Genomic DNA, 26,082 nt, shown 5'->3' with positions numbered 1-26,082 from the left:
AACACAGGTATCACATCAACTCAGTTTTTTTTTTAAACTTGAAGGCTTTTGTGGAATTAGCATTTTTCTGATTTTTTACTTCCAACAATTACAGCTTAGAAAAAGGAAACATCTGTGCATTTATGAAATATCAGTATTAAAACTAATACAGGCCTTTCTTCAGCGTTAGGATATAATGTACTTGCATTCATTTCTGATTTTTTTAAGCCCAGAACTTTCTCTTATTATTTCACAAACCAGGAAAGCACCTGGACAGTTCTAGTTTCCCTGATGATCTAGCTCAGGGAGGTAGTGTTGCCAACAGTTTTTCCCCTATAGTGTTTACACGCAGGATTGGTATGATGATAGTAATTCTAATAATGATGCTGTCTGAGAAAATTTGGTTTACATCATTTATAAAGAAACATGGAACAGACTTTTCCCAGCCCCATTCATGTGTTGTAAGGCTCCTCGAGGTCAAGCAGGAGAAAGTCCTTCTCTTTTTCTTGGCCTCCGGGCTGAGAATGTTGCAAGTGCCAATTTGCGATTATTGTGATGGTGGTGTTCTGAGATACAGACTAATGCCTTGGGAATTGCACAGATCAAACAATTCATTTCTCCCTGGGTAGCAAGCTGACATCAGATGATGATAACTTTTAGCCACTACCAATATGTTCTAAGTCACACCAATAGCAAGAGGTATAAAATTTGCCAATTCATCTATTTGTGCCTGAAATTTTATATTGATGGCAACTCCTAGGGAAGGATGGGACAGATTCATGTTTGATTTACTACTGTAAGTGAATGAAATGTCTTAGCGATTTAATGCATTCTATTTTTTTCATTCAATATTAAGAGATGCCAACCAAAAAATGAAAATATTTGTAGGTAATATTGTCTACGTTTGACCAGGACTGAAAATAGTATGTAAAGAAGCATGTATAAAAATGTCTGTTTCTAAGGTTCCATTATCTATGACAGTTAAAATAATGATACCTTAACTTGATAAAATGAAATATGTCAGTGAGCGGCAAATATATAATTTTATATATAATACATAATTTTTATATTTTATATAATTATAAAAATATGAAGATATATAAAAGCTTTACGTAATACTCCTTGTATGTAATTTATTGTATGATGCTGGTGCTGAGGTTTTTATTTTATTTATTTAACACTATACCTTTTTTAACACAGGATCAAGGTCAAGATGTAATGTTAAGTATAATGACAAATGGTAAAATTTAATAACAAGTAATAGTTAATCTTCACAAAACTTTCAACAGATTTATTATCTTGGGTTCACTTATTAGGAAATCAACTCAGAAAGGTTAATTAATACTTGCAAAGTCATATAGCTAACAGAGCAGTGAACCAGGACTTAAATTCACAAGTCATCTATCACCAAAATTCTCTTTCTTCTGCACCGGTGGCCCTTAGACTTTACCGTGCATCAGAATTCCCAGGAGGGTTTGTTGAAACACACATTGCAGGACCCCATTCCCGAAGTCCTGACACAAAAGGTGTTGCTTGGGGCCTCAGAATTTGCGTCTCCCACATGATGCTCATGCTACTGGTGCAGAAACAGGGCTTTGCAAACCGCCATTCTGTGCCCTGGTGCCTCTAGAAGTCGAAGCAAGGAGAAAATAGGAAGCAGGCCCACTTCATCACTACCTCGGAGGAAGGTACTTGGTCATTAAAAATACCGTTTCCCAAGCCATACTGTCTTATCTTGAGTCCTGGGTCCACTACTCACAAAAAGTGCCCTTCTTTTTACTCCAAGATCCTCCCCTATAAAAAAATTAAGATCCTTATAAGAATAGTTCCAGTTTCACAGGTTAGTTGTGAGATTTAAGAGTCAATATGCATAAAATACTTAAACTGGGCCTGGTGTATAGCATACACTCAACAACTGATAACTATTGGTATGACAACTCGCTGTTTAAGATTCTTAAGTGCTAAAAATCTTTTAAAGACATATTGATTTCTACAGTTATCACGTTTCTGACCAAAAAATACACAAATAAATTGACAGAGATGAAAATTTCTGAAACTGAAGAAAATAACCTATTGTATGATGTCCTGCATAAAAGTGGCTAAAATTTTCAAACTAAGCTTTGTAAAGACACAGACCATATTTCAAATAGGTGATTCCTGTATTGATCTTTCATAAATCCTGATAGCATAACGTAACAGTAAATCATACATCAGGGAAGGGACGTCTGAAGTGAGTTGGGATGATAGGTCATACTTCGCTTTAAGATGATTTAGCCTCTGTAAGGCTCAAACTCAAAAGGTTTGGATGAATAGACAGGGAGCATATCTACTAAAATCTCTGTCTTAAATTTAAATGCAGTCTGTCATACAGTGCTGGACCATGGCTGATTCATCACTAAATCTTCTAACAGTGAAGGTGTTGGACAAAATGAAAAGACTATGAGAAACCAAGAGTTCAAACGTACCACTCTGCCTGGCAAATTAAAGAACCAGATTTCTTTTCACAGAGAAAAAGGTCCAATTCACTTTATGTGTGTGGGTAGCATGGACATTAATATACAATTTTGATAAATAGAAGAAGATAAAGAGAACACAGAACAAGATCAGAGAGAGGGGTAGGGGGAGACTGATTTTCCCCTGCAGAAAAGTACTAGGGGCTTTGCAACTAGAGGAAAACCCAGGCATAATGATGAAGAACAGTATCAGTAAAAGAAAGTAATTACAGATTAATTTGGCAAAAAGTATATTTAGAATGTTTTCTACTGTAAATATTAAAATACAAACAAGACTTTATCTGAAGCAGCCAGTAGTGATGAAGATCACTTTTTCTCACTGATGTGAAATGTTATTTTTACTTTGGCAAAGCTTTAGAAGGGCCTTTCCCTCTATTGACAAATCAAACTTTTCACAGTTCAATTATTTACAAGAACAAGCCTACTTTCACAATATTTTTGAAAGTCTCTAATATGGAGGACCCTCCCAATGTCATTCCTTTAATTCAGAATGAGTTTTATCATTCAAAAGGGTTTAAAATTACTGTTAACTTAACAAATCTTTCAAAACCTAGAAACAAGAACTTCGAAGTCCATGGTTGTGTGTATCAATGAAACCTAATGTAGCTTCCATCTGTATAGACTACAAGGTCTAGAAATGTTGTTGTGCTTTTGGCTTAGACCACCACTAATCAATTCTCAGGAAGAGAGAAAATTATGAATTACTAATGTGGTCCTGTGAGAAAAACTTAGGTCACTTTTACATGCTAATACTTTAATGTTTGTGCTGTTTCTTATAGACATCATATTCACCAGTATTTACAGTATCTAAAACTCTGAAATGTCCCAGGAGTAGGAATGGAAGTTCAGAGGGTTTTTATATGTTTCCTGTTGCTAAGGTAACGGCATCCTTTATATCCACGTGTTTGACATGTCTCTCTCATTTTGCATCTGGCTCTCAGAGCCCATCAGTCTCAAAGAAACACGGGAAATAAAAACAAGACAAATGACATAGGGAACTGTTTCTTCTTAAGGGTTTTTTAAAATAATAAACTCTCTCAAGTTAATGTTGAGATTCTTAAATTCCCAAACTGAATGCATAAAGAAATTGAATGAGGAATTAAGAACTAGTATGAGAGACTTCTATAGATATGATTATTAAACACTATTGGAAAATACAAGAGCAAGTTTATACCTGATCAACAGTAGAATAACATTCATGTATGTACAAAAACTAAGGAATATTGAATCAGTGTGTGAACTGTTTAATTAACACAATGAACTCTTGTAAAAAGTTATTTTAACTTTAAATATACCCACCATAAATACCTAAATATCAAAGTCAGTTCAACCATAAAAACTATAGTCCCCATAAAACATGTTAAAAGGGAAGAAAATTTATTTTTATGTGTTAAATACAAACTGATCACTATTTATGTAATGCAATCCTTTTTCTATATTCTGGTTCCTATATAAATATATATATATAGGCTTAGGCCAATAAAAAGAATGTATTTTAGCAATTTTTAAATCATCACTTATGTATACTGTGAATAATTCAGACATATTTTCATTTGTCTCCCATTATAATCAAATAAATGAACTTTTTGTACGTCTCACAAAGATTTTCTGTAAGTCTGATGACAACACAAAATGCAACTGAAGATAACTAAAGATAATGCAGGAAGAAGTGTTATTTTTTCTTGAATGTTAGTCTAGGCCTATCTTTATTATTCCTGCTTTTAGATTCCAGGTTTCAATAATAAAATAAAATTATAAGTTTTATCTCTGTCTCTATGTAGGGATCAAAAATACACCCACTTCTTTGGATTTAGCATAATCTTCAATGTATGGCATAAATAGTGGCCTAGCTGTCATCATTTTCTTCTTTTTTAAGTCTCTGTCTCCCTAACAACCTATCAGCACCTGGGAACTCCTTCCAGTCACTGCCGACACAGATCGAGCCAATGCTTAAAGTGCTGAATAGGAAGTACAGAAAGGGCTTCAGTGTCACCCAGCAGTGTTACTACACGGGAAATGGTCAAAAGTGTCCTATTACAGAGGACAGACACTTCTCAGGACAAAACAAATATTGGATCATTCATTACTTTAGCACTTGGTCACCTATTGCTGAGTTTAATGTTACATTTTTTTCTTAAAAAGAAAGGTTACTGAAAGACATTAAAGTTCTAAGCAAAATGTTTAATAGGAGAACAAAGTTATTTTTTTAAAAAGCACCTAATTTTGATCAATAGATGCTGGGCCTAATAAAGAGCATAGATGAGAGTGTGCATTATCTCAGATAGAGTAGGGAACACTGATATGATTTGATTTTCATCATGCATAGATATTTATTTTTCTAGTCAGACAGCATTAAGAGATTATTTGGGAACATGAAAAATGACTTGATGAATTCTGATGAAAATTAAAGAAATAGATGTATATTCGTCATGGTTTTTCACACTGTGACTGATTGTCTGAGTCAGATTGACTGAGGGTACAAGATGTTTTTAAACAAAAATAATGTATTTCTCATAAACTTAAAAAATATTGTATACTGGTATACATAAGTGGTAAATAAAATACCAGAATAATTGGAGGTCCATTAATTGTTTTTATGCTTCACACCGGGTGGTCCAATTTCCCATTAGGTAAGTAAAAGCCCCAGTAAAAATCAATGAAAAGGGCACTTCGGATTCTGGTCAAAATTGAAGAAACTGGACTTACCTTCCTCACTGAAACAACCAAAAATCTTGACAAAATATAAAATTTTTTAACACAGTGGCTCTCAGGGAATGAATAGGCTGTGATCCCTGATGGGTGGAAAACAAATGAGGCAGGTGCTTTGGTTTCCCCCACAGTTTAATGCCTTGAGAGGGGTTCTAGGTAGCAGGACAGTAAGGAAGAACCCGGAGGGAACCTAGCTGAATCTCTGATGTGAATGAATCCCAAGTTGGGAGTCTGGAGAGAACAAGACTGCTGGAGTTTACAGGAAATAGGATCCAGGATAAGAGAGCTGTATATATAGAAAATACCAGGTATCTGTGGAGGGTCTTAAAAGCATTTAGCTGAGCACTGATGAGCATATGAATGTGAGAAAAATACCAGGGGTGGAGAAAGAATCTCCCTACAAGATTTGAAAAAACTGTATTTGTGCTCATTCAGGAATAAGAATGTGCCTGTTCCCACCTAATATAGACTAGAAAAAGCCTCATACTATGTGGGTCATTGGGTACAGTACATATAAAAGTTTTGTCTAAGCTAATCTAGCCCTAGATTAATAACTACTATGGTCCCACCTAAAAAACCTTAAAAGAAAGACCCCCAAAAAATCAAACAATATATAATAACTAAATACCAAAACAAAGCACAAAATTATTTATAGAAATGAAAAATTATTCAATATCCAATGAGGTAAATTTTATAATTTATAACAAGGAAAACATGACATGTTATGATGAGGAAAAAAAATCAACAAATAGAAACCAATGCAGAACAGAACTGATGTTAGAAATTGCAGACAAGGTTATTAAAATAATCCTTGTAACTTTATTACTCATGTTTAAAAAGTTAAGTAGAGAAATAGAGGATATATAAAAGACCCCAATCAAACTGCTAGATATGAAAACATGGTGTTTGAGATAAAAAAATATCCTGGGGGAGACAGCTTGCAGATTACATATTGCAAAAGGAAAGAAGAGAAAAAATATTACTGACCTTGAAAGCATAGCAAAAGAAACTACCCAACATGAAGAACATAGACAAATAATTTTCACAGCCCAGTGTTTTTTAGAATACCACAGCTAGACAGTTCTTAGTTTATTCACAAAGATGAACAGTAAAAACCATTGAATTGTATACTTTATTGAATTCTTTGGCATATGGATTATATTTTGATAGAGCTACTTAAAAAATATGAGCTGTGGGCAACTACAAGAGACCTAACATATTTGTACAGAGTTCCTCAAAGACAAAGGGGGGAGAAGGACAGAAAAAAGATTGGTAGAAATAAATAAAAATTTTCTGAATTTCATTAAAAGTATAAACCCAGAGATCCAATAAGCTTCAAAAATTTCAAGCACAAGGAGAAAATGAAAAAAATTAGGGCACATCATAATCAAATTGCTCAAAATGAGAGAGAATATTTTAGAAGCAACAAGTTTGAAAAGACATGTTATGCAGAGACACAGAGAGAAGAATGACAGCAGATTTCCCATTGAAATTAATGTAAGCATGAAGGCAGTGGGGCAATACTTCTAAAGTATTGAAAAAGAAATTTGTCTTCGAATTAGGGAGAATTAGTCCTTCAATTTTATTCCTTTATTTCAAGTTGTTTTGGTTACTCTAGGGTATTTGCATTTTCATATGAATTTTAAAATTAGCTTGTCAATTTCTACAAAGACGACTGTTGGGATTTTGACTAGAGTTGTATTGCATCTAGTCAGTTAGCAGAAAACTGACATCTTAACAATAGTAAATCTCCTGACTCAAGGATATGACCTACCTATCTATTTACATAGGTCTTCTATGAACCTTGGTTGATAATAATACGTCAGCATTGGTTCACTGATTGTAACTAACATACCGCACTTTGTTGGTGGTGGCAGAGACTGTAAGCGGGGTGGGGAAGAGAAGGGGACAGGTGGTAAACTGTGTATTTTCCACTGTTTTGCTGTGACCCCAAAACTCAAAAAATTAAATGTAAATTAATAGTTTTTAAAAAGAATGCACTCAACTCTAAGAAATTAGAAGAAGAATAAACTGTACCCAAGGTAAACAGAAGGAAAGAAGTCATAAAAACTAGAGCAAAAATAAGTTAAATAGAGAAGAAAAGAATCAGCTACACTCAAAGTTGGTTCTTTGGGAAGATCAATAAACTTGGCAAAATTTTAGGTAGTCTGATCAAGACAAAAAATGATTCACGTTACTAATATTAGAAATTAAAGGGAGGACATCACTACCAATCTCAAGAAATACAGAAGGTCATAAAGAAATACTAAGAACAACTATATGCCAATTAAATAACTTATTAAATGGTGAGAAAAAAATAGCACAGAATTACTGAAAGACAAATTACTAAAATTCACTCAAGAAGAAACAAAATTTGAATAGGCCTTTACCAAGCAAAGATCAAATTTAAATTTGTAATTTTAAAACTTCACACAGGTTCCAGTTCAAGCTGACAACATAGGAAGATCCTGAACTCACCTCTTCCCTCAGTTACACCAAGTCTATATGGTGTATGCAATGCAATATAGGAAGCTGTATAGAACAATTGTCTTTGAAAACATTCGTAAAAACTGGCGCAGTGACCCAAGGCACAGTGACGATGCAGCTCTTTCAAAAGTGCCCAGACTTTATGTGAAAGAGACTCATTTTAAAGTGTTGTTCGAAGGGGCAGGATCATCTCTGAGGACAGAGGTGGGTGGGCACCATCTTCCTGCTTTCCCTCTGCCTTGCTAAAGCCAGCAAGTGCCATCTATTTTTTTTTCTTTTTCTTTCCCTTTTTTCCTCATTTTTATTTTTATTCTCCCATAACCCTTTTTTCATTTTATGTTCCTTTTCGTTTTTTCCCTTTTCTCAGCAAGTGTCATCTCGGCACGCCCCCTGCCTCACTCCAGCCAGCAGGCACCAACTTTGCGCGTGCCTCCCACCACTCTACAGAGTGCAGGACTTCCCGGAGGGGAGCTTCTGCACACATCTGGTGCCCAAGTGTTTACAACTGGTGACCGCTGTCTGTAACTGCCGCCCAGGGCGCTTGGCTGTGGAAGTCAGGAGGGTTTGTGTACCTGGGACCCTGAGACAGTAACAATCAGGGGGAGGCTTCTTGGCAGATTGCCACTCCCAGGGCACTGTACTGAAAGCACCCCCCTAACACACCAATTTTTCTGAGAGAGATTTATTTGCATATCCAGAAGCTCTTGCCTGTGGGGAAGGCTTCTGGCTCCGCACACTTATAGGGGCCTGTGGAGGGGCTCTCAGGGAACGGAGGCTGGTGAAGGCAGTTTTTGCACTTTCCTCACTGGTGTCCTAGAAAAAAGAGTTTACATCCTTCTCTGGTGCCCTGATTTTTGCAACTGTTGCTGCAAGACACTTGTGCATTGCCTGACTTGGTGGCCAGTGGGGATTACATTCAGGGGTCACACAGGACAGGAACCAACCGAGAAAACAGGCAGTTTTAAAGAGCTGCCACCCCAGGACACAGCAAGAGGCAACAGTCCCAGGAGCTCAGTCTTTCTAGAAAAAGGCCTATTAGCTTATCATCATAGCTGCAGCCTGAGGGGCAGGCTTCTAATTAAATATGCATCTAAGGGCTGACAATAAATCTCTCCTGAGACTTCAGAGGGTGGGCACTATCTTTGTGCTCGCCTTCTGCCACACTCTATAGAGTTTCAGCATCTCTCGGAAGGGAGCACTTATATGTGTCTGCTGTCCCAGTTTTTATGGCTGGTGCCCTGACTTTTGTGGCTGCCATTCAGGAGATACCCCTTGATTGCCTGTCTTTGGTAGCCAGGGGCACTTGTGTTCCTGCGTCCCTGGGACTCTAATGAACAGATACAGTTCCAGGGAACTGTGTAGGCAGCCGACTGAAACACACCCCCAGGCTTTCTGTGAATGAGGCCTATTTATAGTTCTGGAGCTTTGGCCTTAGAGGCAGGTTTTCGATTTTATACACATCTAGAGGCTACCAAGTTGCTCTCAGGGAACACACGCCAGGGGGAAAACAGTCTTTGTGCTCTCTGTCTGCCTCATTACAGCCACCAGTGTCTCCAGAAAGGAGCATATACATTCCCAGAAAGGGACTTGCGCACTTGTCTGAAGCCCTAATTTTTATGGTGTTCCTCAGGAGACACCTCCAAATTACCTGGTTCTGGGGGCCAGCAGTGCTTACACTTATCACCTCAGAGGACTGCATATATTTGCATTCTTTAAAAGACACTGTTTGAAGATCTGGATTCCAGTTGGCCCAAACCTAGGTGCTTACTAAGATTCTCCCCTTCGGAACACTGACTAGTCTTGGCACATCCCCAAATTCTGGGAGCTATGACAAATAAAATAGAAGCTGCTTATAGGAAACCTCACAAAGGTCTGAAAACAGCCAAGAGGTCATGGATGATTGGAGATAATATTCATCGCCTACACATAGCCAACCCCTCAAGACTGGGGAAGTGGTTGGTTTATCTAATGCACAGAAACTAGAACGACGAGTTCAGAACAATGAAGAAATCAGATGAATATGTTCCAAATTAAAGAATTAGGAAAAAAGTAAGGGAAAAAATGACAAAATAGAGATAAGTAATTTACCTGATAAAGAGTTCAAGGCAATGGTAATAACGATACTCACCAAACTTGGAAGAATATTGGGGAATACAGTGAAAACTTCAACAAAGAGGAAAGAATATAAGAAAGTTTTGAAAGAAGTCACAGAACTGAAGCATACCCTACTTGAACCGAAAGTACATGAGAGGAGTTCAGCAACAGGCTAAATAAAGCAGAAGAAAGGAGCTGTGAACTCAAAGACAGGGCAGAGGAACTCACCCAATTAAAGCAGAAAAAAAAAAAAGAAAAATGTGAAGATAGCTTAAGAGACTAAAAGGACCATGTCAAGTGGACTAGCAATCACATTCTAGGACTCCAAGAAGAAAATGGCAGAAAGAAAGGGGCAGAAAATGTATCTGAAGAAATAATGGCTGAAAATTTTCCTAACGTGGGGAAAGAAATAGACATCTGGATCCAGGAAGCACAGGGAGTTCCAAATAAGATGGACCGAGAGACCAACACCAAGACACATTAAATTTAAAATGGTAAAAGTTAAAGAGAGAATCTTAAAAGCAGCAAGAGATAAACAACTTGTTACATACATGGGCACCCCTATAAGACTAGAAGCAGATTTTTCAGCAGAAACTTTGCAGAAGAGAAGGGAGTGGCAAGATATATTCAAAGTGCTGAAAGAAAAATAATTTCCAACTAAGAATACTCTTCCAAAATAATCATTCAGGATTAAAGTACAGATAAAGCGTTTCTCAAGCAAGCAAAAGCTATGGAGTACATCACTGCTAAACCAGCCTTAGAAAAAAATGTTAAAAGGACTTCTTTAAGTTGAAAAGAAATCACTCTAATTAGTAACAAGAAAACATATGAAAGTATAAATATAAGTGGCAAAGGGAAATATACAGTAAAGTATTAATCACTTATAAAGCTAGTACAAAGGTTAACAGACTAAAGTAGTCAAACAAGTAAAAGATCCATCTATATGACGCCACAAGAGACTTGCTTCAGCATAACGACATAGACAGAATAAAAGTGAAAGAATGGAAAAAGATATTCCATGAAAGTGTAAACCAAAAAAAAAAAAAAACTGGGGTAGCTAACCTTATATGTATAGGACAAAATAGACTTTAAAACAAAGATGGTAATAAGATGCAAAAAAAGGCAATAGAGATTGATAAAGGAGTCAATCCCACAAGAAGATATGACAATTGTAAATATTTATGTTCCCAGCATAGGAGCGCTTAAATATATAAAGCAAATAGTAACAGACTTAAGAGAGAAATAGAAGCAATACAATAATGGTAGGGGACTTTAATTACACACTTAACATCAAAGGATAGATCATCCAGACAGAAAATCATTAAGGAAATAATCACCTTTAAATGACACATCAGACCAGATATATACGGAGCATTCCATACAAAAGCAACAGAATACACATTCTTCTCAAGTGCATATGAAACAGTCCCTAGGACAGGTCATATGTTAGGCCACAAAACAAGTCTTAACCAAGAAAACTGAAATCACATCAAGCATGTTTACTGATCACAATGGTATATGAACCTAGAAATCAATTATGAGAGAAAACTGGAAAATTCACAAATATGTGGAGACTAAACAATATGCTACTGAACCAACAATTGGTCAATGAAAAAAATCAAAAGCAAAATAAAAGAATAACTTAAGACCAATGAAAATGTAAATACAAAATACCAAAATGTATAGGATGCAGCAAAAGCAGGTCTAAGAGAGAAGTTCACAGTAATGAATGCCTACCAGAACAAAGAAGAAAAATTTCAAATAACCTAACTTTAAACTCAAGGAACTAGAGAAAGAAGAACAAAAGAAGCCCCAGCTGGTAAAATAAAGGAAATAGCAAAGAACAGAGCAGAAATAAATGAAATAGAAACTACAAGGACAATAGAAAAGATCAATGAAACCAAGAGCTGTTTCTTTGAAAAAATAAAATTTACAATCCTTTCAAGTAGGAATCCTCACCAAGAAAAAAAGAGAGGGCTCAAATAAATGAAATCAGAAATGAAAGAGGAGACATTACAACTAATACCACAGAAATACAAAGAATCAGAAGAGACTACTACAAACAAGTTAGATTCTAATTCATTGAATCTAAAAAGCAAGAACTAAAAACAAACAAAAAAAAAGCTTATAGATATAGACAATAGATGAGTGGTTGCCAGAGGTAGGGTTTGGGAGTGGACAAACTGGGCAAAGGGTATCAAAAGATATAAACTTCCAGTTGTAAAATTATTAGGTCATGGGGATATAATATACACCGGGATAACTATACTTAATAATACTGCATTGCATATTTGAAATTTGCTAAGAAATTACATCTTAAAAGTTATCATCAAAAGAAAAAAAATGTAACTATGTATGGAGATGAATGTTAATGATATTTATTGTGATAATCATTTTGCAATATACACAAATTTCAAAACAGTATGTTGTACACCTAATAGAATGTTGAAACTAATATAATGTATCTCAATTATATATCAATAAATATTTTTGGATAGGATTGCTTTTAATCTGCTATTAAACTGTATGAGTTCTTTACATGTTTCACTTATAGTCCCATGTAAGATATATGATTTGCAAATATTTTCTCCCATTTTGTAGGTTGCCTTTTCATTTTCTTGGTGAACTCCTTTGCTGAGTAGGAGATTATGAGTTAATTTTTGTGTATTGTGTAAGATAGTGGTCCAGTTTCATTTTATGGCATTTGGATCCCAGTTTTCCCAACATCATTTATTGAAGAGACTATACCTTCCCCATTGTATAATCTTGGCCCCCTCATCATAAAAATGGGCATAGGATTTAAATAGACATTTTCTAAAGAATACATACAGATGGCCAACAAGCACATGAAAAGATGTTCAACATCACTAATCATGAGGGAAATGCAAATTAAAACCACAATGACATGTCACCTATCTATCATGCAATCAGCAATTCCATTTCTGGGTATTTTTCTGAAGAAAATGAAAGTAGTAACTGAAAGGAGATATATGTGTCCCTATGTTGCAACATTATTTGCAAGAATCAAGATACGGAAACAATCCAATTGTCCATTGTGTAAAGAACTGTCACACATACATATACACAATGGAATATTATTCAGCCAATATATATACATATACATATACACACACTATATATATATATATATCTGTATATATACACATACACACAGTAATAAACTTGAAGTGGAATATTACTCAGCCATAAAAAGAATGAAATCTTGGCATTTGTGACAACATGGATGGACTTTAATCTCATTTTGCTAAATGAAATAAATCAGACAGTGAAAGACAAACAGCATATGATCTCACTTATATAAATTAAAGTTTTCACACATTTTTATAAAACAAAGTATTCCTTATGTTAAAGACACATAAACACATGTTTATTCACAGACACTCAATAAGTAGTATTTTGTAGAACAACAGTGGTATCTACTATTAAGAAACATTATCCAAATATTGGGAATAAAGCAAAAGAAGAAATGTATATTTTTTCAGTGTTGTACTGATGATTGAGTAACAGGCTCAGCATGGAGTATTTTATTAACAAGAGATATATAACTTCCTTTAAAACATTATTTACTACTAATCAGGGTTTAGAATTTGAAATTACATATTAATTCACTAATTTGGGGCAGTGGAGATATAACTTATTGTTGTCTTAAAAGGTTCATATTTTTGTCATAAAAGGCTAAGATTTTGTTGCCATGTAGGATTTCAAACAATTTTGTATATAATCTAAAAATTTTATTTTGACACTTTTTCTTCAAGGACTATAGTAAATACTCAGAACTTTAAGTTCATCTTTGAACCGCTTTTATATCGTACTGGTTTCTTCATTGCTGATGTAAATAGGCAGGTACATCTTAGACATTTATTCCTTCAGATTTGTATGACAGCCATGTTTACATAACATTAGAACTTAACTTGTACTTCTGTATGTATGTAAAAAATTTAAACCCAAAATTTTTATAGTATTTACTCTTTATTCATCTTTATTCTTTTTATACTAGTTTATGATTCCTGTCTGTGCCCCTTATATCATTTTAAAAATTCTCCTTTGCTATTTGTATTGTTTTATTTATTTATATCTTCACATGTGGTTTGACTGATCATATCTGATTTTTAGTTTGGTATAGGTTAATTTTTTCCAACATATTTCAAACTTAAATCTACCTAATATTAAAAATAAAATAATAAATGTAAGCTTAGTACCTTATAAGTTTAATGCCCTCTTCCCTGGCAGTTATTCCACTCCCACCTTACCCCTACTTGACCTCTTCTAATGCAGTCTGGGATTTCAGACCCAGACTGTTGGAAATGAATTATTATTTTCAGATCATATATGGTTTCATTCAAGAATAAAATCTACATTACATTTGTTACTACAGTTAAAACAAAGTTAATTAGTTAAACTATGTAGAGCATTTATATTATTTGATCACTAAATTACCTTCTGAGGTTGTCCATTATGATCTCCATTGAAGAAAAACTAACAAAGGCTTAGAGGAAGTTAGTTCCCAGGGACACAGATTTTTAAGTGGTCAGCTCAGGAACTGAATATAATTTTGTCTTCCTAGAACATGTGCTCCACACCACTGTGTGATACTGAGTTAGGGCAAGGAAAATCGACAAGCATCATGATTAATTTTCCTGCCCATGATGAAAAATGCTAAGATCTAAACAGTATACTAAGAACAGGAGGGACTCTATTTTAAGGCTAAGATTCCATTTTTAAAACCAGAGAGTTAAGAGGTAAGATTCCTAACATATTCTTTGCCACTTTTGCTGTGACTACAGGAGAGTTTCTCAAATACATCTTATGTTCCATGGATAAATTATCCTGCACTGAATCTGAGTTGTTTATTTACTTTCTTGTTTATATGCTTGTAACCTCACTTCATTATTTCTGGCATAAAACTTGACCCAGAACTAGGTTTGTAAAATAATACGTTTTGTACTGTTCTTGGTCCCATTTTTATGATGAAGGCTAAACCAGTGATTTGAAAGAAGCATATATTGGTCCAAAAATAATCAACCAAATAAAAGCAAATAAAAGAATATAACTTTGTAGGCAAAAGGGTAAAGATTTATAAGAGCAGCCGATGATGCAGATATAACATGACTACACACACTATTATATAAAGCAGTATTTTAAAAATAAGAATGATATTGGGAAATAGTATGTGGAATGTTTTTATGAATCATAAAATCAACACATAAACTTTATATTTCACCCACCATGCCCATTTTTAGAAAAAATCATTATTATTTTCATCATTACCATCAATATCTAACTATTGATGGTAATGATGAAAATAATAATGATTGAAAGGAGGAGAAAGAATTCATATGACAAATACTAGTATCAGCAAAGCCTTATGATATGCATTTTACTTTTATTTTTAAATTTTTGGTTTAAAGGACAAGAACTGAAAATGCTGAAAATAGATACAAAGAGGGTTTAGAGTTTTATTGTTTTGTTGAAACTTAATCAATTGACTACATTTTTATCCCACAGAGGTCTAATAAATAATTTCCATCTCTCTGAATTACGTATCAATCTGATTCCCAGTCAGAGAAGTTTGAACTCTAACTTGTGTATAAATATCTAAACTGTATAGGAATATATAAATAGAAAAATCTATATACTTAAGGACACTATATATTTTCATTCCATAAGTTACGATAAGATTATTTGAAGATTTTTAATCTAAAGTTATATCATACCATTTTGAAGATTTCCTAAACATTCTCACCATTCATTTCTATCTAACTCATAATGAAAAATAATTAAGAGTTCTAACACTTTGCTGCCAGCAAGGGTGCCTTTCTGACATAAGTAAAAGGCTTCTCAGCAGTAGAAGTAACGCTCAGAAACAAAGACTTCAAGGTCGAAGTACTCATTTAATTTGAATTTTCAGCACAATATTAAGAGATTGTTTTCTTCAGTTGCCACCCACACGCCACTGATTGGCAACCTCCTTTATTTTTGTGCCCCCAGATGTTCTAAAGTGTTGCTTTCACAGCTAAACATGCTCTAAGCAGCCCAAGGTACATTTAACTATCCAACCTGCAGCAAAAAAGGTTTCAATATAAATAATACAATACTTAGAACAATACTAAGTAGATATTATACTTGAAAATGCCTCTAACTGATACATTTTTAAGAAAGACTAAGAACTATGCAGATAAACTCCACAGAAATGGGTTAAGTACAATGCTTTGTGAATTTGTACCACTTTATAAAGGAGAAAATTTGTTAATATTCAATTTGCAATTTCTTTTTGCATACATTAGAAAACAATTAAAATCCATAATTTCTCTGGTAGCTTTAAAGTCTTCTATATATTTTAATATCTTGATATTTTCTTTCCTAACATGCATTATTTACTAGAAGCCTGAAGTACGCATGTAAAAAAATTAATAAATAATGTTTGCAGACATGCAGATGACTTTAAATATTTCTGCACTTCATGGTGAATTGCTCATTCACCTGAGTGTTTAACAGTGTCAGTGTGCTCAACATTATCATATTTAATTGAATGGTTCAACACGATACTATGCCAGGGCACACATAATCCTGTGAAATCATTCAATGCATTAGGCTCACAACACATAAAGCAATGCTTAAATGAAATATGAGGACTTAGAGGGAAGGAATAATGCAAAAAAAAAGGAGTGGAGAAAGAGAGACAAGAAAGAAAGAATTTTGAGAGAAAATGGGAAGGTGGATGGATGTCTGAGAAGAGGTTTCTGAAGTGTGATAACACCAATTCTTAAACATTTTCTTGAATGATACTAAGAGTAAATATCATTTATGGGAAGAAAAGAGAATGTGGTTGAATATTACGTACATGGCAAATGAGCATTTTGGTGCTTTAACCTAGATCAGAGGTGGTAGACAAACTTCTGTAAAGGGCCAGATAGTAACAATCATATGGTTTTTGGGGTCATACGAAAGCAGCTATAGAGAGTACATAAATTAGTGTCTTTGTGTTCCAACAAAATCTTATATACAAAACAGGTGGTTGGACAGATTTGGTCCATGGTCTTATATCACTGACATCTCATCTATACCCAATAAAGTAGGTTTAGTCAGATAGTAAAGTCGGCTTATCCCTCAACCTGGATGGTCTAAAATATCAGGGAAAATAGGGTCACACCTTTCATTTATGAGGGATAGTCACTTAGCTTTAGAGGTCATTCTTTTATTTTCATGGAGTGACCCAAAGGACATATGACATCAGCTCTATGCAATTATTTTCTATCATTTCTGAATGATCGAAACCTCATTCTTTAGGCATTTTGAATATTCTAACTCAGTTGTCATTTCTAGATATTTCTTCACATTCATTATAGGAAAGAAGTCTAAAGGTGCCCCCACCAACACAAATTTTATTTGTTCCCAGTACACCAAATACCTCTTTATTAACTAAGCAGGGGAAGGTTCAAATGCAAATGAAAGTTTCAAATAACATAGAAGTATCATAATGTGTCAGCCTTTTCTTTTGGAGTATTTTTTTAAATGGCAAGTTACCCAAATTAATCACAGTCCATTACTAGAATTGCTAAAATAAGCAACATATTATGGAATGATGTCAGGACTATCTTTCTCTGTTCTAGTCTTTCTATGGCTGTTGATCAAGAACAATATTTCTAATACTGTCTGACTTTCACTGGACTATGAATCATAACAACAGCATCTCTGTTTCTGAATTCTGAAACCAACATAGGTGCTCTTGCAGATTCCTCCCAATGCTGCCGAGGGTGGCGAAGGCTTAGGGATCCCAGGGACCAGGACGTGCACTGTGTGACCTCAGATAGATTATTTAACATCTCTGAACTTCATTTTCCAGAAATGTAAAACCATGACAATAATGCCTAATACAGATGACTGGTGTAAGGGTTGAGTAAGAAAAAATAAACATCCTCTCCCACAGTTGGAGTTCAATTCATGTTAAATCTTGTTCCTTCTTTTTCTTAGAGTGCAAAAATATTAGAAATCCTTTTTATCAGATGATAGTGGGTAGAGAAAAAGCCATTAAGAGAAAAACTATTTAAAAAGAGGGGTTAACTTTTTATTGTAATTGTCAGGTGGCAATGGCCTAATTAGGATACTACTCTGAAAAATGTGATTAAAAATATGGATATAACTTTATTTTGTATTTAACAAAAGAAATGTAATCTTGTCATTACAATCACTTGCTAATTCTTAGAACAAAATAAAGGATTGTGTTAATGGAGAAGGAGGTATAACTGTTTTGGATAAAATATATCACAAATGTGATATGAGAACAGTTGGTGCTTGAAGAAAGCAAGGTTAGGGGTGCGAATCACCATGAAGATGGAAATCCACGCATAACCTTTGACTTTCCCAAAACTTAATTACCTATAGTCTCCTGTTGACCGGAAGCCTAACTGATAACATAAACAATAGATTAATACATATTTTCTATGTTACATGTATTACACACAGTGGTTTTACAATAAAGTAAGTTGGAGAAAAGAAAATGTTATTTTCTTCCTTTCATGAGGAAGAGAAAATGCATTTACAGTACTGTACTGTGTTTATTGAAAAAAATCTGCACATTAGTGCATCTGCGCGCATCGAAGCCATGTTCAAGGGCCAAATGTATATGAGGTCATTCTTTATACAGTTCAAATTTTCAGTGCTGAAATCATTATTTTGGCAAAAGGAATCACAGATCATTTAAAACAAAAAGTCCTTTCCTGGCAAGTTAAAAAGAAAATCCTTCAAAATAAATAAATAATAATGGATAAAGGTTAAGAAAACAAAGAATCATTTGCTACTTAACCAATTAGAGTGTTCATCTCTATTTTAGATGTTCCAGGTACCCTATTTTGGCTTGAAACAAAATTTTCTTAATTGCAACTGACAATGTTAAAATATGCATGTATTAAAAAAAAACTTGGTAAATGTTGGGTAGAAATAATTTGATTGTTATTATTACATGCATATTGTTGGAACAGCCATTTGAAACAATTTTATTGCTGAATTGTCTCCATTTGGAAGATATTTAAAAGTATTGGGAAAATATATGAAACGATGTTCCTATAATTGTGCTTAGAAATTCACGCTTGACTTTAATAATGTGAACCTTATATGATTAATCTTATTAACATAATTAACAAAAAACAAATATAATCCACAGCTTTCTCATAAGAATTAATCTATTTCAGTATTAAAAGTGGGCCTATTTTATATACCAACAAGCAAGCATATGTTATTTCTTAATGAATTTTTTAAATTGACGTAATTGTTATAATATAGCAGGATAAATGCAAAAGTTGAAAATACAAAGTTAAAAAGTACGGCATGGACATGAAACATAGTAGATATAGTTTTTCTTAAGTCTTGGATTCATAATCTAACACATATAATTGGAAAACTTAAAGATCATAGAATACATTGCATGTTCTGTTCTCTTTGAATACATTCTTTTTTCTTCTTCTCAGTAGCATGTGATAGCACATAAATTTTGACACATTCTGAACAGACCAGGAGACTACTTGATGTCACAATGAGTAGTTTGATACCCAAAGTTAGAGTATTTATTTAGACATTAAATCAGTCCTCCCTCAACGAACTGGAAATTCAGTTATACTGAAAGGAACAGGTTTGGTGTCCCTTTCTCTGATTACAGCTTGCATATAAATGTATCTAAATCATAAATTACCATCATTTTCCTAAACCAGTGGCTATATTGGACAACTTATTGCCCACTTGCTTAAGTTAAACTAGTACCACATAATAAGCATTTTCAGAAAATACATAATTGAAATGAAACCTCTAATTTAAAATATAAATGAAATCAGTGGAACTCTATGCTTTTTAATATGTATGAACCACATGATCATGCATCAAGTTGAACAAGATTTTATATATATACATAAATGTACAACTTGCAGGAAGAATCTAAAATTACACAAGGATTCTTACAGAGGCATTAAAATAATGTATATTATGCTACTTCAGAGGTCCCTGAAAATTTCAATGAAATGTGCCCTGTAAAAAGGAGGAAAATTTCTTAGCTAATCATCATCATTGTCAAAAAGTTAAATGTGTAAGGCTGATGAAAATTCACTTGTGCATACTATGGGGGTAAGAAGAAAGAAATAGCATCATTTCTCATTTGGTAGAATTCAACCTTGAACTAGGAGATTCGTAAGTAAAATTAGAGAAGAATGGGTCAGGAAATACCCTGCTCAATTGAATATGGCCTAGACTGAGAATAAGCAAAGTTCACTGCTATGAGATTAGTTTAGGAGACTGATAAAACTGTGAGTTGGAATAAAGTGCCCAGGAAAAAAATAAAAGAGGAATTGTTGAGCAGTCTATAAATGATTCAGGCCACTATTTTGAAATCATGTCCACCCAGTGCAAACCAATTAGTTAGTAGCTGATATCTAAAAAACTGCTCAAATCTGGCATTGTTCCACATGCTTCTGTCCTATGGATACAGCCCTTGGCCTCCGACGCGCAATTCCCCATGTAAAACCAAACCTATCAGAACAAGTTCCATATTCTGTTCCAATAATCTTTCGAGATTTAGTTCCTTACTGTTGTCACGAAAAACAAAACTGCATTACTGAACACTTTTTAATGCCCTGCAGTTTTTATTTAAGAATGTTCTGTCTTGGAATAAATGGTTATTTTAAATGTCAGAACTTTATGGTCCACTGATTATAGAGGTCTCAGTCCTCAATATGGTGGCCTCTGGTATTCCATAAACATTACTTCTCTTAAGCCCTGTACCTGAGACTTAAAAAGTTCAAGGATGGAAAAATAGCTAAAAGTTCTGAGATATTCTGAACAATAAAAGTGGAGAAAAAATAGGACAGCTTAATAGTAAACTATTGGCAACTACTCATATTTTAAACTGTTTTGAAATATAAGCTTTTTGAGGGGAGGACTGTGTTCTTTATGTGGTTGTATATATCTGTATTTATATGAAACAGAATAATAATTTTGATACGTCACTTTGCTTATTTATATTTGAAATATATATATATATAATTTCATGTTTATATCTGTTTATTTATTATGAATGTTGACTTTAGAACCAATACATTTCTGTGTCAAATAAGCACAGATGACACTTCAGTCTGTTTCCTATCCCCACGGGCCCGATGATGGCTTTCTGCACAGCACATAATGGACTCTGTGACATTCAGGCTTGGATGTCATCCAACTTTTTAAAGCTAAATGTAGACAAGACTAAATTATTACTCATAGGGTGTCCTCAGCATCAATCTTTATATCTCTTTTTAGTTCTTCCCTCTGACATCCAGTATATTCTCCCCAATGTCTCAGCGCTCCTAACACGGAATGGATTTTAGATTCTGAGCTTTGTTTTGATGTCCGTATTAATCAGGTGGCAAAGTCATCTTATTATCATCCTAGGAGGCTTTCGAGGATATGTCTTGCTGAGTCTCTGAGGGACAGAAAAACCCTCGTATATGCCTCCATTATTTCTTGCTAGGATTACCGTAATTCATTATATTTTGGCCTACCTGTCACCTGTCCTCTTAGCTGCTTCCAGCGGGTCCAGACCCTGGTAATGTGTGAAGGCATGCAAAAACTAGAATATCTGATCACATTACTTCAGCAAAGAGGAAATTCTGCGTGCCTCTAGGAAAGCTGTGGCTTGTGTTTGAGCCTTTATTCCATGCAAACAGGATGGGTAGCTGACTTGTTTACCACTAACTGCTATTTTTTCTTCAGGAAAATTGCCAAGCATTGGAAGTTTTCATTTCCAAAAGCAAGTTTGCCTCATAGAAAATATAATAGTTTTGATCCTAAAAGGTTGAATAATTAACATTTTATGAATGGATTCCCTATTCTTTGGTGAACTTGGGAGGAGGGCTTATTGTATAAAAGGATCTTGTTAAAAATCACATATTATTTTGTAATGCAAATAATACCTCCTATGTTTATTTGTACCATGAACTTGAATATGTATTCGGTTGAATAAAGCATGGTGCACATGCCTTAATGCTGTGAAAAGAAACAGCCACCTCTTTTTTAATCTTGATTCTGAACCATGAATAAGCCCTCCAGGAAAGCTAGCAATGCAGCCACTGATTCACAATATTGTCCCTCATCCAGCCACTCACATAAATTTACCAAAATGAGCAATAAAATATATCTACCTTCTATTTCAGATGTGATTAATTTGTATATTTGCATTTCTTCATTCTGAGGCTTATTTCACCTTATTACTTTCCTTCATCCATGTTGTACTGTTCGGGGTCAAAGTATCATTATCAGAAATCTTCTCCTTGTGAGACTGACACACTTCATTTATCTTCTATGTCAAAACTGACCTGTAAGGTTCTTGAATGGAGCAAGACGAGTATTTCTCTGCATCAGATCCATAAAAGATACCAACAATGAGAAGGCAAAGACATGCTATACTCTCTCCATACCAATACCCCTTACCTATTTCTTATGTTTATCAGTCCAATTGAAGGAACCTCCTATGGTAGGCTACCAATATTAAAACAGAAGCAAGTTATTATACAACATTGCAACAGGTCTGTCAAAGACACTCCTCCCCCCCAGGTAACAAACCTGAATAATACCAACATCTTCCAGGGTCATTATTTGCTTTAGGAACTGAAATGCTAAAGGGAGACAAAAAGCAAAGTGGATATTCTTGCTAACTTTCAGGACCAATGGTGGGTGGCCAGGGAAATGCTAAGGATAAGAAGAACCTTGATGCTTAACAACCTCCTTGAGATAAAAGACATTAAGCACCTCTTGAAAATTAGCGATGGCATATCATCTAAAAATGCTCTTATCCAGTTTTTAGTGTTGACTGGGTAGCAAGTAGGCAGCAAAGTTTGGAAGACCGACCCCTTAATAAAACTGTATTTTATCAATTAAAAGTAAATGACTTCTGTTAGAGCAATAATCAACACAGTGTGCTAAAGTAATGGAAATTTATCCATTGTAGACTTTAATTCAGGGTCAATCTTTTATCTTATTAACAGCCTCCTTTTTCAATTACTTCTCTTATAATCTCCAAAAAAGTAACAGCCACAACAGGAAAAGCAGAGGCACTATTTTCCTTCACCATTGAACATTTTTTCCCGTGTCAGTTCCTCTGTCTTTCACACCATCTTTGATTGGCAACAAAGTTGTCATCTTTCCAATTCTTAGTTGATCACAGAGGATTTTTTCCTTCTCAAAGACAAACATACCTGCCAAGATGTTTTTGAGAATTCGACCCTGGAAAGGAATTTCCTGAATATAAGGACTAAATAGTTTTCTTTCCCAAGACATCAGAACACACTAGAAATCCTTATGTTGCAAACAAATTTACAATGTCGATTCATTCTTCAGTTATTAATAAGGCATTGTTTATTGTTAGTACTAGAAAGTATACAAGACAACCTAAGTACATCTTTAAAGTGCCATCAAAATAAGATCACCAAAAAATATGAAATTTCTAATGTTCACCATGTTATTTACTCAAAACAGTCACTGTGATAAAGACCAGGATTTTGTTATACTTCAAATTTATTTTGCAGTTTTGTATAACTTAGTATTTGGTGAAGGACAGTTCTACTCCCTTAGCAACACTTAGGGATTCTAGAATCTTTTTCTACGCCTAAGGATGCCATGCAAGGAGCTGGGTATAATACTGTGGATTAGGCAGGTGAGGTCCCTGTCCTCAAGAACATTGGGAAAAAAAAAGATGATTTCAGTTTGTGATAAATGCCATAAGACAATAATGGAAGATGGGGAACCTGCCTTAGATGCAGTGGTTATAAAGGCCTCAATATTTAAGCTAATAAAGGATAATAAACCTGCCTTTCAGAGAGATAGGGCAATAGCATCCTGGCAGTTGTAGGTGTCAGAGCAAAAGTCCATTGAAGCCATGAGGCTTGAAATGACCAAGGAAGAGAAAAAAGTGTACTGACTGACTGGGGAAATGGTCAAGATGAGTTGGGAGAGAGGCAGAAGACCAAAGGAGGATCCATAAATTAAATAAAGCTGCAATAAGTGGTTCCAATATCATTGTAACAGAAAAGGAAGGCATTGATAGAATTGAGCAAGAAAATCAAAGTGACATGATCTGTATTCTTAACAAATCATTTTGGCTGCTGAGTGTAGATTTGAGAAATAATACAGATGAGGATCCTCAATTTCTAGTTTGAAAAGTTGAGTGGATGGACTGCTTCTCAAGAAACAATGAAACTCCTGAGATCAGGAATCTGAAGGAGGAAGATAAATGAAATAGGTAACAAAATGCAGAACTTTCTTTTGGACAGATTGAGATGTTTACGAGACATTCAAGAAGAGATACAAAGTAGGCAGTTTGGATAGGAAAAGAGACCGGTGACTAGGGTGAGAGAAGAGGCAGGAGAAATGAAGTTGAGTGAAGAGGGCATTTCAGGAAGAAAGCAGTGGTCAAATGGTGCTGTAGGCTTAGAGAAAATAAGAGCTCGACCGTCCACTGGACTTGGCTACTGGACCACGGGTCTCACTGGTATCAGACACAAGAGCAGCTATAGTGACATGGTAGAGATGGAAATCAGAAGGCTTGAGATAAGCACTGGCAAATATAAACTGGTAAAATCAGTCAAAAAGGAGAGATTACAATTAAATCCAGCAAATACTGAATTTGTGTTTCTGAAGAGAATGAAATAGAAAATTTGCCTAACTGCGTAACAAGCATAGGCTGTTAATAAGTATGGGATCTTCCAGTTATGCAACAGGGCTTTCATGAGGGTTTTTCCCACCAATCTGCTTGTAGCTTCAGGAGAGAATACTGTACTGTGACTGGATATATTTAGGTAGCAAAAACTGGTTGTAGTTTGATAGCTTAGAACAGGGGGATTCAAAAAGCCATTAAAAATTTCTTCCTTTTTCTCAGTTTTCTTAATGGAAAGTTAGGATTAATCAAAATTTAAAGTCATAAATTAAAACATATTTGACCCAGTAACTATCCTGCCTTATCTTGTCTTTATTGTTGGGTTAATATTTACTGTTACTAATATTTAAATCTAAGATGATGTGGCTAAAACTAGAAGGACTAATAGCCTTTAATTATTGAGAATGTTACAGAAGAAGTAAATAGTAGACCTATTAAGCTGGACAGTAACAGAAGACTACAACCACATCCAGACCTTCAGAGAAGCCTTGCAGTCCTCTTTTACAAGAAATAGGAGCTGACAGAAAACAAAACAAAACAGGAAAACCAAAAAACAAATATAAAATACAACAACACAAATTTCCCCTATTTAGGAGGCGGACAATGCTAATAAATTTGCAAGTGTGTTTGAAATGGATGTTTTTTAGAAACTATGAGTCATCAAAATAGACTCAAGAAAAACTAAATAAACTAATAATGATGGAAGAAATCAAGAAAGTTAGCCATATTTCAAAAATATTTTGACAAATATTGTTATAATCTTTCTAAATCTAAGAAGAAAAGATTTCTATGTACTTGTGATGTTTTTATACATCTAATATCAGAGCTTTATAAAAATAATGAAACAAATGATATAGAACATATTTTTAATTTTTTAAATTATAGAGTCAAAATTCATAAATAAAATAATGGTATGTAAAATCTAATCATATATTAAAGTATCACCAAGAAGAAAAGAAAAAGCCATTCCAGCAATTCAAGGATTATTCACCTATTTCTTAGGAGGTCAGAGAACAAATTATATGATCCTCTCAAAAGAGGTCTAAAATGTACTGGCTAAAATTCAGGATCTCTGTTTGATTGCCCTTTATTGCCTTGTTTTACAAATTGAAGTTTTGTGGTGGCAGCCCTGCTACCAGCACATCTATGGGTGCCATTTTTCCAACAGTGTTTCCTCACTTTGTATCTCTAACAAATTCTCAGTGTTTCAAACTTTTTCATTACTATTACATTTGTGTTGGTGATCTGTGATCAGTTATTATGACTTGCTGAAAGCTGAGATGATGGTTAGCCTTTTTTGGCAATAAAGTACTTTTAAATTAAGGTATGTACACTTTTTTTAGACATAATGCTATTGCTCAGTTAATAGACTACAATATAGTGTCAACATAACTTTTATATGTACTGGGAAACCAAAAGTTTATTTGACACACTTTATTGTGATATTTCCTATATTGCAGTGGTCTGGAATTGAACTTGCAGTACCTCTGAGGTATGCCAATAGAGAAAAATCAAGCAATGATAAATTTACATATTTATGGAAAAAAGTTTGGTTTTAAAGTCACTGTTTAACAATGAGACTATTTCATAAACCTTTGTGCACAGATT

The sequence above is a fragment of the Manis pentadactyla genome, chromosome 12, assembly GCF_030020395.1.
Source record: "Manis pentadactyla isolate mManPen7 chromosome 12, mManPen7.hap1, whole genome shotgun sequence".
NCBI classification, from domain to species: domain Eukaryota; kingdom Metazoa; phylum Chordata; class Mammalia; order Pholidota; family Manidae; genus Manis; species Manis pentadactyla.
This window is presented reverse-complemented; position numbering follows the sequence as displayed.